The sequence below is a fragment of the Nyctereutes procyonoides genome, unplaced genomic scaffold, assembly GCF_905146905.1.
Source record: "Nyctereutes procyonoides isolate TBG_1078 unplaced genomic scaffold, NYPRO_anot_genome, whole genome shotgun sequence".
NCBI lineage: Eukaryota > Metazoa > Chordata > Mammalia > Carnivora > Canidae > Nyctereutes > Nyctereutes procyonoides.
This window is the reverse complement of record NW_026575147.1, coordinates 22,432,033-22,448,495: the sequence shown is the minus strand read 5'-3', so window position 1 is coordinate 22,448,495 and position 16,463 is coordinate 22,432,033. Positions and strand designations below refer to the sequence as shown.

The following is a 16,463-nucleotide window of genomic DNA, read 5'->3' as shown; positions in this document are numbered from 1 at the left end:
TATATATATTTTTTTTTTTTTGACTGGGCACAGTATACTTTATTGATGGTACATGACAAGGTAGGACTTCCTAATCCCCTCCAGTTCTTCAGGAGGTCTGGGATGGAAATTGGAAACTGTTGAGGTCAGGACATTCTCAATGTGTTAGGGGACGAGTTGGGGTAAGGACTCTCCAGCAGAGAGATGGCCCCTCTTCCTCTTCCTCTTGCTGGGGCTGATGATCTAGGGGCTCTTAACTCCTTGGAGGCCATGTGGACTATAAGGTCCCTCACCTGGTTGCTGTAGCCAAATTCATTGTTATACCAGAAAATGAGCCTGACAAAGTGGTCATTGAGGGCAATGTGAGCCCTAGCATTAAAGGTGGAAGAGTGGAGGTCCTCAGTGTAGTCCAGGATGTCCTTGAGAGGGCTGTCCAATGCCTGCCTCCTCCTCCTTGATGTCATTACATTTGACAGCTTTCTCCAGGCAGCAGATCAGATCCATGACTGACACATTGCGGGTGGAGACACAGGAAGCCATGCCAGTAAGCTTCCAGTTCAGCTCAGGTATGGCCTTTCCTATAGACTTGGTGGTGCCAGTAGAAACAGGGATATTGTTCTTGGCAGCCCTTCAACCATTATGTCACAACTTCCTAGAGAGGCCATCCACTGTTGTCTGGGTGGCAGTGATGGCATGGACTCGTTAGTCCTGAGTCCCTCCATGATGCCAAAGTTGTCAAGGATGACCTTGACCAGAGGAGCCAAGCAGTTGGTGGTGCAGGAGGCATTGCCAACAATCTTGGAGTTGTGTCATAGTTCTCATGGCTCACACTCATCAGAATCATGGGGGCATTAGCAGAATGATCAGTGAGGATGACCCTCTTTGCCCCACCTTTCAAGTGAGCACCAACCTGCTTCATGGTGGTAAAGACCCCAGTGGACTCTACAACATACTTAGCACTAGCATCACCCCATTTGTTGTTGTCAGGATCTTGGAAGATAGAGATGGGTTTTCTGATAAGTTTCCTGCTCTCAGCCTTGACTGTGTCATTAAATTTGCTGTGGATAGAATCATCCTGGAGTACGTGAACCATGTAGTTGAGTTCAGTGAAGGGGTCATTGATGGCAACAGTATCCTCCTTGCCAGAGTTAAAAGCAGCCGTTGTGACCAGGTGCCCCAAACAGCCAAATCCATTTACTCCAGACTCCACCATCATGTCTTGGAGACTTGACTGGCACTGCACCAGAAGATGTGGCTGTGTGTCGAAGAGCAGAGAGCCAGCATTTAATTTATTAACATGCTCATCCTATGTATATCAATGAGTGGTGTGACTTTTGGGATGTTTCTTCATTTTGTGGGTCTTCGTTTTCTCACCCAAAAAACAAATGGCTGTCATATATTAGACAAACTCTAAACTTTGTATTTAGGAGACCGTTGATTTTTTTATTCAGTCTAAATCCTATAGTATGGTGTTCAAGCCCTTTTATAGCTAGAAGTCTTTAGTTATGTTTTAATTTAATTTACTTTCACAAATTTTGTCATAGTATTCACCATTCTTTAGACTTACAGATTCTGTGGGCCACAAGCAGAAATGTAGTATACTTAGCTCATCTCCATTTACAGTTCTTCCTGTATGTCCTATCATGGTCAGCGGGATTACTGTTAACCTTGTCATCCTATGTACCAGGTACGGTGCTAAGTGCTTTACATGCATTCTTTTCTAAGTCAGCCCTCATGACAACCCTGTGATAGGTCAGCACTATTATTACCTCCATTTTACGGAGGAAATTGAAAACCATAATGATGAAGTCATTGCCCAACATACACAGCTGAAATGAGTCAGAGCCAATCAAAAGTGTTTTCTTTCTTTCTTTTTTTTTAAAGATTTTATTTATTTATTCATGAGAGACACAGAGAGAAAGGCAGAGAGAGAGAGAGAGAGAGAGAGAGAGAGAGAGGCAGAGACACAGGCAGAGGAAGAAGCAGGCTCCATGCAGGGAGCCTGATGTGGGACTTCATCACAGGACTCCAGAATCACACCCTGGCTGAAGGCAGGTGCTAAACCACTGAGCCACCCAGGGGTCCCCCCAGAAGTGTTTTCAAAGCTTATGCAAGCTTTTACTTCTAGGTGATATTCCCTTCTCTCTCTGCAGCCTCCCAAGTCCTGTTGATTCTACCTTGTAAATAAGACGTAAGAGCCTTTCTTCATCTGTCCTTCTTTCGCCATTAATTTAGATTCTTCATCCTCATCATCCAGACTACTTATTTTGTGAGTTTCCCTGCTGGTCTTCTGTACCTGTTCTCTTCTTATCTAATGTAGGAGTAGCTGATTCAGATCATATAATGTTTTCCTCACTACCTATTGGTTAAACTGTAAGAGTCTCAATGTTTATAGACTGTCCCAGTGTATATTACTTGCTCACTTTCAACTTGTATTATATTGTAGGTTCCTTGAGTCTAGGGCTATTATCTTTATAGTCCCCACAGTATTATGAATGTAACTGCTTAGAAAACAGAGGTAGACCGTGGCAGCAGGTTCTTGGCGTGGCAATTCAGAAAGTACTTTACTAGAATTAAAATGAATTACTCTGTGTAGTAGGAATAGTAAGGTTATTTTAGTATATTAATAATTCACACATTATTATTTTAATGTAGGAATAATTCATATAGTCCTCCAAAAATATTAATTTTACTTAATACAGTTTTCAGTTATTGCATGCAGTTCTGAGTTCCTGTAGAATTATTTTTTCTAGAAGGGAATTAATAGAATTGAGACACAGCAAAAGCTTAAATACTAGGTTTTGGACATTTATTGTGGGACAGAATAAAAATTAACAGTCATTGACTTCTTGGTAGAAATTTGAGTCAAAAATTTATGATATTTGCTTTGTGTAAATAAGTCTGTAATCAGGATCTTTTACTATGCTCAAAATGTACCAGTGATGCATGAACCACTGTAAAGGATAGTGCAGATAACTGGTATAATCCTATACTTGGTTTTGTTTTAATTTGCAACACTTCTTAAGTCTTTTTAAATCCAAACTTTTGGTGGATACATTGAAACATGGTAAAAGTTATTGGTTACCAGTTGTCACATTATTTTTAACAGAAATGTTTATATCATAAAAGGTTTCTTAACAAATGCATAGATGGGCAAATTTTCATGATAGATAAAATATTTAAAATAGGCTTCATTTAATATCTCCATGTCAGTAACTGTGTATTTTTTGTGTTTTTATTCATTACTTTAAAAAATTGAAATATAATTCACATACAGTAAAGTTTACCCTTTTATAGTGTGCAGTTCAGTGGCTGTTAGTTTATCCACAGAGCTGTACAGCCATCCATCACTGACCTATAATTCCAGGAGACGCTTTACCACCCCACAAAGAAACCAGTGCCCATGAGCAGGCACTTCCCTTGCCTGTCTCTGGCCAGCCCCTGGCGGCCAATAATCTACCACCTGTCACTATCAGTTTACCTATTCTGGACATTTCAGATGGATTTACACAGTATGTGGCCTTTTGTGTCTGGGCTTCTTTCACTGAGCATGTTTCCAAGGTTTATCCATGTAATAGCATATATTAGTTCTTTATTCCTTTTTATAGTGGGATCCTACTGCATTGTATGGCTACCACATTGTGTTCATCCATTCATTAGTTGATGGATATTGAAGTTTCCACGTTTTGCCTATTACAAATAATGTCATGAACATTTGTATACTCATTTTTATATGAATAAATGTTTTCTGTTCTCTTGGATGTATACTTAGCAGCAGAATTGCCCAGTTATATGGTAAGTCTGTGTTTAGCCATTTAAGAACCTGCTGGACTGTTTTCCAAAGTGGCAACATCTTGCATTCCCACTAGCAGTGCAGTATATGAGGAATCCAAATTTCTCCATATCCTCGCCAACCCTTGTTATTATATGTCTTTGATGATAGCCATTCTAGTAGGGGAGAATCCTAAGATAAGTGACTTTCCTTACAACATAGTAGTAAATTAATGAAGGTAATAATTATTTTCCAGATTGCAGAAAACTAACTAAATTTACATTTTCTTCTATAACTATTACTAAACAATTGAAACCTATTAATTACACCAGCTCCAGATATATAAAATTAAATATTCATTAAAAATATACATGTAAATGTTTCATGTTTCTGGTACTCCATTACCTAAATAAATATGAGAACTACTATTTTTATACATCTAAGGCATAAGTGCTTAAGCTCACAGAACACTTGCTTTTTGTTTCATTGTTCGTGTTGATTGTGAACAATTATCTTGTCAATATATTCACATTGATTCTAATAGGGCTAGAAGTGTAACTGAAATAGCATTTTAAGTCTTAAAAATATGCAAATGTTGCATTTTAATAGGTTGACATAAATGGATAGTGGAACTTTAATGAAGTGAAAATAAGCTATAATAAGAAATATGTTTTGTGCTGGTTTTGGTAGTATTCACTGTATTTTAAGTAATTAAATACTGGTAAAGAATGAGCAAATAATGCTTCTAATCATTTTCTTCAGTTGGACTGAGATAGACCCAAGAAGCTTCTATAAAGGCAGTTAGGGTGGAGAGAAGGCTTTGAGAGTACTTTGAATGGTTCTTTGTGCTAAAAGTCATAGTTGGGCTTCTTGTTGATTTTCTGTGTGAGCATATACAGCTAATTCAACTTATTTTCTCACACATTTTTTGAGGATGTCTATAAGAATAAAGATTAAGTTTTAATATTAAAATAGGCCTTGTGCATGGGGTAACATCATTACTGTAATAAAGACCCTTTCTTTACCCAAGCTGGGAGTTGAGTGCCTGGCAGACTTCAACCCATGCTTCTCCTTTTTAATATTACCTGTCACCAGTGTCCCTGAGGTCGTAAGAGCAGAACTGTCAGTATTCTTTTATATAATGGATAGGAAAAGTTGTTTTAATTGATAATCTCTGTGTGGTAGTACATCTATATTCTTTCCCTCTTCTGTTAATAGGTACGGTGTCAAAAAAAAAAAAAAAAAGGTACAGTGTCCTGAAAACTAGCACCATAGCCTTTAGGTTGTTATAACATGCCAGCTTGGGATAATTGTGATGGTTTTTCATATAGATAACCCTCATTTCATTTCTTTTCTTTTCTTTTCTTTTCTTTTTCTTTCTTTCTTTTTTTTTTTTTTTAAGATTTTATTCATTTGAGAGAGAGAGTGAGAAAGGGGAGGGTCAAAGGGAGAAGCAGACACCCCACTAAGCAGGGAGCCTGACTCAGGGCTTGATCCCAACTTGAGAGCACGATCCCAGCCAAAGACAGATGCTTAACCGACTGAGCCACCCAGGCACCCCCTCTCATTTCTTTTAAAGTAATGATTTATGGTATTATCCAAATGCATTTAAAACATTTTTTTTTCATTAAGTAATCTCTGTGCCCAACATGGGACTTGAATTTACAACCTCAAGATCAAGAGTTGCGTGTTCTATTGACTGAGCCAGCCAGGTACCCAATCCATATGCATTTTGTAATGTTACATTAGTTGCTTAAAAGAAAAAGAACATTTTGCAGTGGCAGGTGGCAATAATGTGACATATTGGTTGGTAAAGGATCAGTGCTGAAACAGATGCCTAGGCCAAATAAAATGGGTAAGGAGGGGCTAATCGTGATTGATGATGAGAGGGACATCACAGGGGCATGAGTTCCCTTGTTCAGTCTCGTGTTGGGGCAGGAAATGAATTGGTTGTAAGTGTTGTATTACATTTGGGGGGTGGGGAGAGAGAGAGAGAGAGAGTTTAGACTTCAATTCTTAAGTCATATAATGTTAAGAGACAGGATAACCTATCTAGAAGATTTGGGGTTTGGATTTATATTTTGGGGGGTTATAATTTCTAAACAATTGGGAGGAAATCCATCTAGAATAACTTGGAAATTCTGGGTAGATTATCTGCAAATATATTACTTCTTTCAATCAATTCAGTTAATATTTGTATTCAATTTGCTGATTTTTTTTTAGAAGAAAAATGTATCTGTATGGAGTGAAATTGGTTTGGCATTTGTACTTAGGGAGGCTTTTCTTAAGTTTTGTTATCAGGATTATGTCAGTCTACAGAATGAACTGATTAACTTAATATAAGGATTATGTGTTATTTTAGGCTTTAACTTCTAAAGATGAACTCATCCTAAATGACTTTGAGGGTATATAGATAAGTGACTATTTTTTCCAGTCTCTGGCTTTCAGTATCTTCAGATAGTCTTTACCTTCTTGAAATACTTTTTGTAATGTATATTTTTCTAGAAAATAGGCAAAACTCTATAGGTTTTTACATCTTCAAAAAAAAATTTGTAGGCAGTATTACAGACTTTCAAGAAATTTCCCACATATGCAATTATATCACTCTTTCATTTATGATGTTCCAGAACGCTCACTTTTTGACCCCAGTTTTCCTGAAAGTGTCATAATGAAGAATACTATAAGAACAGCTTGAGGTTTTTGTCCCTCATAAAGAAATAGACCTCACTTAAGATATTTTTTGAGATGGAGATGGGCAGTACAGTCAAGCAGGTATAATCTCTTGGTGATATAGCATGGACAGGAGAAAATCATCCAAATATTGTTTCCTCTGTATAGCGGGACTGTGGGTGGTTTTTATTCTCCAGCGTTTTCTTTTCTATTTTTGTACATTTTCTACAGAGAAAATAAATGCATAGGAAAAATAAACATGATCTTAATTATCAGGGCAGTGTGTCTGTCCACAGTACTTTTTCCTCTCTACCCATCCTTCATTGTCAGTCCCCCACCTGGTTAAACAGAAATGAGGATGGATGGATAATGAATATTTCTTCATGATTACTTTCTTAGCTCACAACAAAGATTCTAAAGTATTCCATTTCATAAAATAGCCAATTAGAGAGGTACTGAAACCATTTCCCCCCCCTCTGGAGGGATAGTCTTTCCTTACAGAGTAGAGAGAGAGATCACAGTGTCGTTCTTTCCTGAGCAGGAGCATTAACTGCCTTGATTTCTCTTTTTCTTGCAAAGAGAGGACCTTGCTTACTGCTCCCACCTTCCCCTTTCAGGAAGAGGAAGGAATAAGAGAGACAGGAGGTAAACTGAGTATAGTTAGCACTAGCTATAATAATGTTCCAATCCTGGAGATCTGGTGCTGCAATTTTTAGGTAGTCAAAGTATGTAGCCATAAGGGATTCTATTTGGGAATCAAAGTGCAGTGAAGTCATTTGGCATCAATTCATTTTGAAATTTTGAGACCATTGACTTCCTCTTTGAAAAATTTTAATCTGAAATCTGTCTTGAGGATTGATAACCTCTCCAAAAGATCTCTCTACAACTATTCCAAGAGGATGTCAGATTTAACCAAGTATTGATGTATTAATTCTACTAGATTAGTTTCTATGCATACACATACTCATGCACTGAAATCTGATTGTCTTCTGAAAATGTTATTTTTTAATTATTTGACCTCTTTTTATATACTATTAAGAGATATTAGGATGCAAATGCAGTCCTGTGAGTATTACCTAGACAATAAAGATATTCTCTCTCTCTCTTTTTTCTCATGTTTAAGAGTATACCAAAGCCTTTTGCAGTGGCTTCTGATACAGGAAGTCTCTTAGAAGTACTGCTTTAATATTATATAGTGACAAAAGGAGAGTCACAAACACAGTTGTGTATTTTTTTCCTCTGTTGATTTGAGTAGGATTATACGACCTCTAGCGTGATGTGCCAATTCAACAAAATGACAAAGACCAAAAAATAAGGAGGTTAATGTAAGATGAGGGAGAAACAAAAAATAAGACAAAAGAAAACCCAAGATGAGAAAGATTCAGTGAGGAAGTTTTACTTAAGGACATGAAACAGTTTTTTCCCTCACTATCCCCAATGAATATGGCAGGAATTTCTATCTTAATTATTCATTAAAGTAATGTCCAGAGTAGACTTTTAACAAAATTCCAATAAAATAGAGCAACCCATCACAAATCTAATGGAGGAAAAGAGAAAGAAATGACTTTACAAACTAAAAAGGAATACTAGGGGGCACCTGGGTGGCTCATTTGGTTAAATGTCTGACCCTTGATTTCAGCCCAGGTCATGATCTCAGAGTTGTGAGATTGAGCCCTGCACATTGGCCTCTGTGCTGGGTGTGGAGCCTGCTTAAGATTCTCTCTCCTCCTCCACTCTGGAAAACAGTATGGAGGTTCCTCAGAAAGTTAAAGATAGAGCTACCCTACAACTGAGGAATCCCATTACTAGGTATTTACCCAAAGGATACAAACATAGTTATCTGAAGGGGCACCTGCAACCCAGTGTTTATAGCAACAATGTCCACAATAATTAAAATATGGAAAGAGCCCAGATGCCAATCGATAGATGAATGGATAAAGATGTGATGTATATATACAATGAAATATTATTCAGCCATCCAAAAAAAAAATCTTACCATTTGTTATGATGTAGATGGAACTAGAGCCTGTTGTGCTAAGTGATGTAAGTTGATCAGAGAAGGACAATTATCATATGATTACAATCATATGTGGAATTTAAGAAACAAAGCAGAGGATCATAGGGGAAGGGAGGGAAAAATAAAATAAGACGAAATTAGAGACAAACCATAAGAGACTTTCAACTCTAAGAAACAACCTGAAGGTTACTGGAGGTGAGGAAAATGGGGAGATGGGGTAGCTGGGTGATGGACATTAAGCAGGGCACATGATGTAATGAGCACTGGGTATTGTATGTAACTGATGAATCACTGAACTCTGCCTCTGAAATTAATATACCATATGTTAATTAGTTGAACGTAAAATTTAAAAAAGGATTCTCTCCCTCTGCCGCTTTGCTCTATTCTCCATCAAAAAAAATTTAAAATAAAAAGGAATACTGTAAATTGGGAAGAGATCAAAAAATTATGAGACCACTATGCAGAGTTTTGTGGTACTATTCTTGGAAATCCTGATGAAATCTAAAATTTCCTAGCAAACGTAAGCCATAAAAATCAACTACAAAAGTAGAAGAATGTGATTGTGACCCCTCTGTTTGAAATTCCCTTTACTGGCTTCCATTCTTCAAAAGGTAAAGATAGCTTCTACTTGCCTTCAAATCCTGTATGACTCATGCCTGCCTCTCTAGCCCTGTAGCCTTACTCCTTTGGTTCCTGCACTCTAGCCAGACCTATTTTCTGTTGATCTTGCATACACTATCCTCTTTCACTCTAGGACTTTTGTACATCCTATTAGTTTTGCTTGGAATGCTGTTACCCTTGTCTTGAGCAGTTAATTTCTATGTATCTTTAGGTTTCAACTCAAAATTTCGTGTCCATGGGGAAACTATCCCTTAATCTTCAAAACCTTGGTTTGAGTATTTATGTCATATGTTTTCATAGTTCCCCATACCTTTTCTTCATATAGTTAATACTGTTAATAATGATTCTGATTATTTGTGTCTCTTTTCTCCGAACGAGACTATAGTCTCTTTGAGGGTAACATTGATGGCTGTTTGGCACACCATTGGAACTTTAGTGCCTACTGCATAGATGGGTACTCAACAAATACTTGCAGGATAAATAAATACCTTCATAATCAAGTAACTTTTCCATTTCTTTAATTATAAGAATTAGAAACCCATTTTCTCCAAACAAAACAAAACAAAACCTAAATGGATTTATGGACACATTCTTCCAAGCTTTCCAAGAAGTAATTTTCTATATTAAACTGTTTCATGGTATACCTATATACATATGGAAAGCTATCCAGTTCATTCTGTGCCAATATCAAATTTGACAAAGCACCAAAAAGTAGTTATTATTGATCTAGTTCAGTTATGAGAAGCCAATATGAAATTCTAGCAAATCAGATTCAACAGAATATTAAAAGAATAATATGTCATAACCAGATAGAATTTCTCCATTGAATAAAAAAAATGCATGTGGTTAGGGGGTCAAATATGAAAACTACATGATTATTTCAGCCAATGCCAGAGGAGTTCGATAAAACTCAGTATTTATTCCTTATAGTAAATCTTTGAAAAACTTAGAATAGATGTGAATTAATATGCAAGTTGAAGTTGAACAAAAAAAAAGGTTAGTGACTTCTATAACATAAGAAAGTAATGTAGTGGAAATGCACTATTTACTATAGCATCAAAGAATACCTTGATGAAAATAAGGCCAATCAATGAAGGAAATTATAAAATTTTGCTGAAAGATAAAAGAAAATCTAAATAGAAAGTCATATTATGATCCTGAATGGGATGACAGAATAAAAATAGGCGTGCTTCCAAAATTGGTTAATATTTATTGTGCCAGAATTCCAAAGTGTTTCTTTTGAAATTTGACTAGAGAACTTAAGTTCATTTGGAAGGACAAAAACAAAGACAATTTTCAGTGAACAGTAATTAGGAAGAAATAATATTACCATTTTTTATAAAAATGATATGGAAATACCATGTTTTATTAAAAAAAACAATTTAAACAACATATTGAAGAATAGACAGACATATCTGAATAAGCCTAGAAAGACATTTCACTGTATGTATGAAATTAATACATGCTTTTGAGAAGAAATTTAAAGCTGGCAGGGTGGCAATAATATTAAAATAATAATAATGAAAAAGAAACTTAAAAAGTCAGGCAATTAGCTTCATAAAACAGAGGTATATGAATGGCCAGTAAGCACATGAAAAGATGATTGATATCATTACTTATCAGGTAAATACAAATGAAGACCCCCAAGGGGATTCTCTCTCTCTCTCTCTCTTTCTCTCTCTCTCTCAATCTCTCTCTCTCTCTCTCTCTCTCTCCATTAGAATGGCTAAGTTTAAAAACCTGACAATAACAGGTGTTGGCAAAGATGTATAATTCTCATCAACTGCTGGTAGAAATGTAAAATGTTACAACCACTTTAGAAAACTGTTCAGCAATTTCTTTATTTTTTATTTTTTTAAGAGTTTATTTATTCATGAGAGAGAGAGAGAGAAGCAGAGACACAGGCAGAGGGATAAGCAGGTTCCATGCAGGGAACCTGATGTGGGACTTGATCCCAAGTCTCTAGGATCATGCCCTGGGCTGAAGGCGGCGGTAAACTGCTGAGCCACCCAGGCTGCCCAGGAATTTCTTTTAAAAAGTTAAACATATGCCTAATCATACAATCCAGTTATTTCATTATTCGCTCAAGAGAAATGAAAACATATGTTCACTCAAAAACTGGTCTATAAATGTTTGTATCCGTTTTATCCACATTAACCCTTACTACTAAGACCTGTTCTTTACTCATAACACTTCTGACACCAAATGTGGTTTTTCCATATCAAGCAATAAATACTCTTATTCTCTGCAGGTACCAAATGGGAATTCTACAATTTAATTCAGTTCTGACACTATCCTCAAGTTTGCACAGACCTCCTGGTTAAGGGTTCAGGCCCCCAAGACTGCCCCCTTACTTCAGACGCCAGTCACATGTAGTGGGTCATGTAATGGGTTATCTACCCTTCAGTCTGACTTGACTATCAATCGGGGGGTTCTTAACCTCCTTCTCAGTTTCCATAGTTTGCTATATTATGGCTTATAGACCTCTGTGAGAGGCTTACATATTATTTCTGGTTTATTATAAAGGATACTATAAAGAATACAAACATCCAGTTGAAGGGGTGTGGGAGATCTGGGAGTCCCATGTGCAGGAGCTTCCTTCCCCATGGAGTTTGGCGTGTACCATCCTGCTGACACGTAGATAGGTTTACCAATCTGGAAATCCTCCAAACCTCATCACTTAAGGTTTTTGGGAAGCTTCTGTTATGTAGGCATGATTAATTAAATCATTGGTTATTGGTGGTCAAACTCAGTCTCCAGCACCTGGATGTCAGGGTTAGGGCTGTAGTTCCAAACCTTTACTCATATAGTTGGTTCCTCTGGCAACCAACCCCCATTCTGTAGCTATCAAGGAGCCCATGGCAGCCACTATATTAACATGAACTCAGATATGTTGAGAGAGGGCTTATTACAAATAACAGATGTTCCTGTCACCCATATCCCTCAAAAAATTCTAAGGATTTAGCTTTGTGCCAGGATTTGGAGGAACACCAATAAAATATGTATTTTTTAAAAAGATTTTATTTATTTATTCATGAGAGACACACAGAGGCAGAGACACAGGCAGAGGGAGAAGCAGGTTCCTTGCAGGGAGCCTGATATGGGACTCAATCCCAGGACCCTGGGACTGTGCCCTGAGCTGAAGGCAGCCGCTCAACCACTGAGCCACCCAGGAGTTCCAAAAATATGTATATTTTAATTGAGGTATAATTGACATGTAATGTTAGTCTCCGATGCACAACATATTGATTTGATATTTGTATACATTGCAAAATGATCACATGACAATGTCTAGTTAATATCTATCACTGTACATAATTATAGAATTTTTGTGTGTGTGATAAGAACTTTAAGATTTACTCTTTAAAAAAAAAAAAGATTTACTCTTGGGCAGCCCGGGTGGCTCAGCGGTTTGGTGCTGCCTTCAGCCCAGGGTGTGATCCTGGAGACCCAGGATCGAGTCCCACATCGGGCTCCCTCTGCCTCTCTCTCTCTCTCCTCTCTGTGTTTCTCATGAATAAATAAATAAAATCTTTAAAATAAAAATAAAAATAAAAAAGATTTACTCTTTTAGCAACTTTCAAATATGCAATATAATATTATTAACTATAGTCATCATGGTGCACATTACATCCTCATGACTTATTTATTTTATAACTGGAGGTTTAAACCTTTTGACCCTTTTTATCCATTTTGTCAACTCCTTGCCTCTTGCCTCTGGAAACCACCAATCTGTTCTCTGTATCTATGAGTTTGATTTGTTTCTTTGTTTAGATTTGACATATACATGAGATTATATGGTTGTCTTTCTCTGACTTATTTTACTTAGTGTAATGCCCTCAAGGTCCATCCATGTTGTCACAAATGGCAAGATTTCCTTTTTTTATTGGCTGAGTAACATTCTGTTGTATATAGATACCACATCCATTTATCCATTGATGACATTTAAAGTTGCTTTCAGGTCTTAAATATATATATATATATATTAAGATTTTATTTATTTATTTGAGAGATCATGAGTGGGGGGATGAGCAGAGGGAGAGGGAGAAGCAGACTCTGTGGTGAGTGTAAATCATGACTTGGGGCTTGATGTCACCACCCTGAGATCATGACCTCAGCCAAAATCAAGAATCAGATACTTAACTGGTTGAGCCACCCAGGCGCCCTGAAAATATGTATTTCTTATACCACAGTATCACAGACCCAAACTGAAAACAACCCAAATGTCCATCAGTGGATGAATGGAATATAAAAAGTGGTGTAACTATATAGGGCATATACCACAATTCAGGAATACAAGGGGATGATCCAGTGAGTCATGCAACAGTGTAAATCAATCTCAGAATTATTATATTGAATAAAAGATGCCAGACTCCAAATACTTTTATACTGTTAATATTCCATTTATATAAAATTCTAAAAATTGCTAACTGATTTACAGTGACAGGGAATAGCAGATCACTGCCTACCTAGGGACTGAAAAGGAGCATGAGAAACCCTTTAGAGATGAAAGAGATGATCTGCTTCTTGATTGCAGCAGTGGTTTCATAGATACATACAAACTCCTTGAAATATACAATCCAAATGGATGCAGTCTATTTTGCATGTAATGTCTATATTGTATGTATCACGATATATTATATATTTATAGGTTTCTCTCATCTGCCACGTCCAATTTGTCAGCACATCCTATCGGCTGCACTTCCAGAAAGTTATCCAAAATTCAGTGACCTTTTGTTATTCCAGTGCTACTCCACTAGTCCAAGCCACCATGATCTTCTGCTTCGATCATTGTTCTAGACTTTCTACTGGTTTTGAGATGCTACACTTGCCTTCCGTATATCAGTAGCTAGAGTCATTTTGTTAAAACCTAAGTCTAATCACATCAGTCTCCTGCTTAATACTTTGTATAATATTCATTTTACTTAGAGTAAGTCCATCTTACCAGAGTTCTTATAGTGGTCCGCAGGAACTTACAAGATCTGGCCTCCTCATACCTCTGTGACCTCACCTCCTGCTGTTCTCTGCTTCATGCATTCCAACTGTATTACCTTCCTTGCCTTTCCTTGAGCATTCCAGGCAGGCTTTTATTTTAGGGACTTTGACCTTGCCTTCCCTGTAGTATTTTTCCTCCAGACATCTATGTGGCTATTCCCTGACTACTATATTTAAATCCCTGCCAGCCCCCAACCCTACTCCCTCTTTCTCTTCTCTGCTTTTTTTCTCCATAGCACTTACTACCAGCTCACACACTATGTTTCATTTATTGCTGATTTCTTATGTTTATTGTCTTTCTCTTTTCCCAGTCTAGGATGTAAGCTCACTGAGGGCTGGGAATTTTGTACCTGCTCCCACCCCAGCTATTTTCACATAGTAGGCATTCTAGGTATGTCTGTGGGGTGAATGAAATGCTTTCACTTGCACTACATACAAATCAAGTTCACAGTGAAGCTAGCTGAATAAATGAAAAGTGGGATATGCTTCTGAAGCAAGTTATTGTAAAGTTTCTGATCTTCTCATTTTCCAGTAGATATTCTTCATCTAAGATAAGGAATTGTAAGGAATTGTTCAATTAGGGAATTAATTTTTTTCCCTAAAGATTTTATTTTTCCATGAGAGAGACACAGAGAGAGGCAGAGACACAGGCAGAGGGAGAAGCAGGCCCCCTGCAGGGAGCCCTATATGGGACTTGATGCCAGGACCCCAGGATCATGCCTTGAGCCAAAGGTAGACGCCCAACCACTGAGCCACCCAGGCATCCCAGTTAGGGAGTTCATTTTATATGGAGTATTTTCTGGTTTTCCTTGTTTGTAAAATGAGGTAGGTAGACTGATCCCAAAATTCCTTTTTGTTTCAAAGTCTGTGACCCTTTTAACCTGAACCCTTGTGATTTGCAGCTGCTGAGAAACTACCTTTTAGTTTCTCTCTATAGACAGAGATTAGTGCCTTTATTTCCTTCAGTCTTTATTCCTTTTTAAACATCCCTATAGCTTTGGTAAAGAAGAGGTTAATATTAGGAGAAGGGTGGCAATTCTGGGGACCAGAGCTTATCTCAGCAGCTGGGCTGGGAGGGAAAAAAAATCGTTTCAAATGACTACGAGTGGCCAAGATGTAATCGGAGTAGGAATCTGAACATACTTTTCTTTTGTCTACTGATTGAGGAATTTAATGGGGGTTATGCCCCAGAATTTAGTTTCAAATTATGAATGTAAGTCAGGAGAGAAAGTAGAATTTGATACATTACATTTTATAGATAGCAAGGGCTTTGTCCTATATATAGTTAGATTTAAATTTTTTTTTAAAGGCATAAGATCTGCAGAAGACAGCTTTTAATTCCTTTGGGCCCTGTCTTGAAAAGAAAGATGTGCTTAAAAGGAAGTATGCTTTTACTGAAAAGTGAGGAGTAATACAAAAGATAAAGTATGTTGTTTTCATTATCTAAAATGCAGTTCTTTTTTTTTGTTTATTAGTAGCAAGAATTACTATCAAACTCCACTCATTGGGCCAGAGATCTTGTGATGTTAGAGGGAGACTTGCCCCTCCTGTGTCATACTACCTTTGCTTGTTCTTCAGCCTGGTGTTCTTCACTGGTGTTCTTCAGCCAGCCAGTGGCTAAAAATGCAGTTCTTTTTATAGTCTTTAATTTCAAGGTAGTATTGATGTTGGGTAACAGACATTTTAAGTTTCACCTACCCATGCTTTTAGGATGTCACTAGTTTGATGTGCTTCTATCAGTTCTTGTTTCACTAATTTGGGGAAGCATAAAATGCTGTTATCATTGATTGGTTTTGATTAATGAATCCATCACTTTTTATAAATATGTTCATAGGATTATTGTTTTACATTGCTTTTCCATCAAAAGTTCAAAAGAAGAGATGTCTTGAATATTTTCAGTACACTAACACTGTTTTCTTGAAATACCTAGATACTCGTAACAGCTAGTATGTTGAGAATTAAAACAATGACAATGTCACTTACTCACGGAGTAGAGCAAATGCCATAGGTTGTTTTTCTGATAGTACAGATGTTTTTCAGCTGATTCATCCAAAGGTGTTCCAAGCTCGTGTGCACTTACTGAATTGTGTCTGCTGCCAGGCTATCTGCAATCATGAGTTAGGGGAGGAGAAAGAGCCCAACCAACCAACTCCCTATGTTGTTCTGAGCCATATTTTTTCTTTTCAATGGAACTAAATCAATGTGAATGTTGGGAGAGATCAAAATTTGGCAGCTTTTCATTTGCTTGATATTTATAAACAGACTTTTCTTTGGGGAAAGGAATTTGGAGGAGGGCAGAGATGTTATTCTCATTTCTTACAAATAATCTTACATCTTACAAATGTAAGAAATATTACATATTTGTAATTTCCTATTTGACTCAGGCAGATTAAACATTTTTAATGTTTA

General features: G+C 37.1%; 1 protein-coding gene across 1 annotated transcript in view; it reads left to right on the top strand.

Moving 5' to 3' along the window:
* Nucleotides 1–16,463, top strand: part of MAGI3 (membrane associated guanylate kinase, WW and PDZ domain containing 3) — a 239,918-nt gene that overhangs the window by 71,348 nt on the left and 152,107 nt on the right.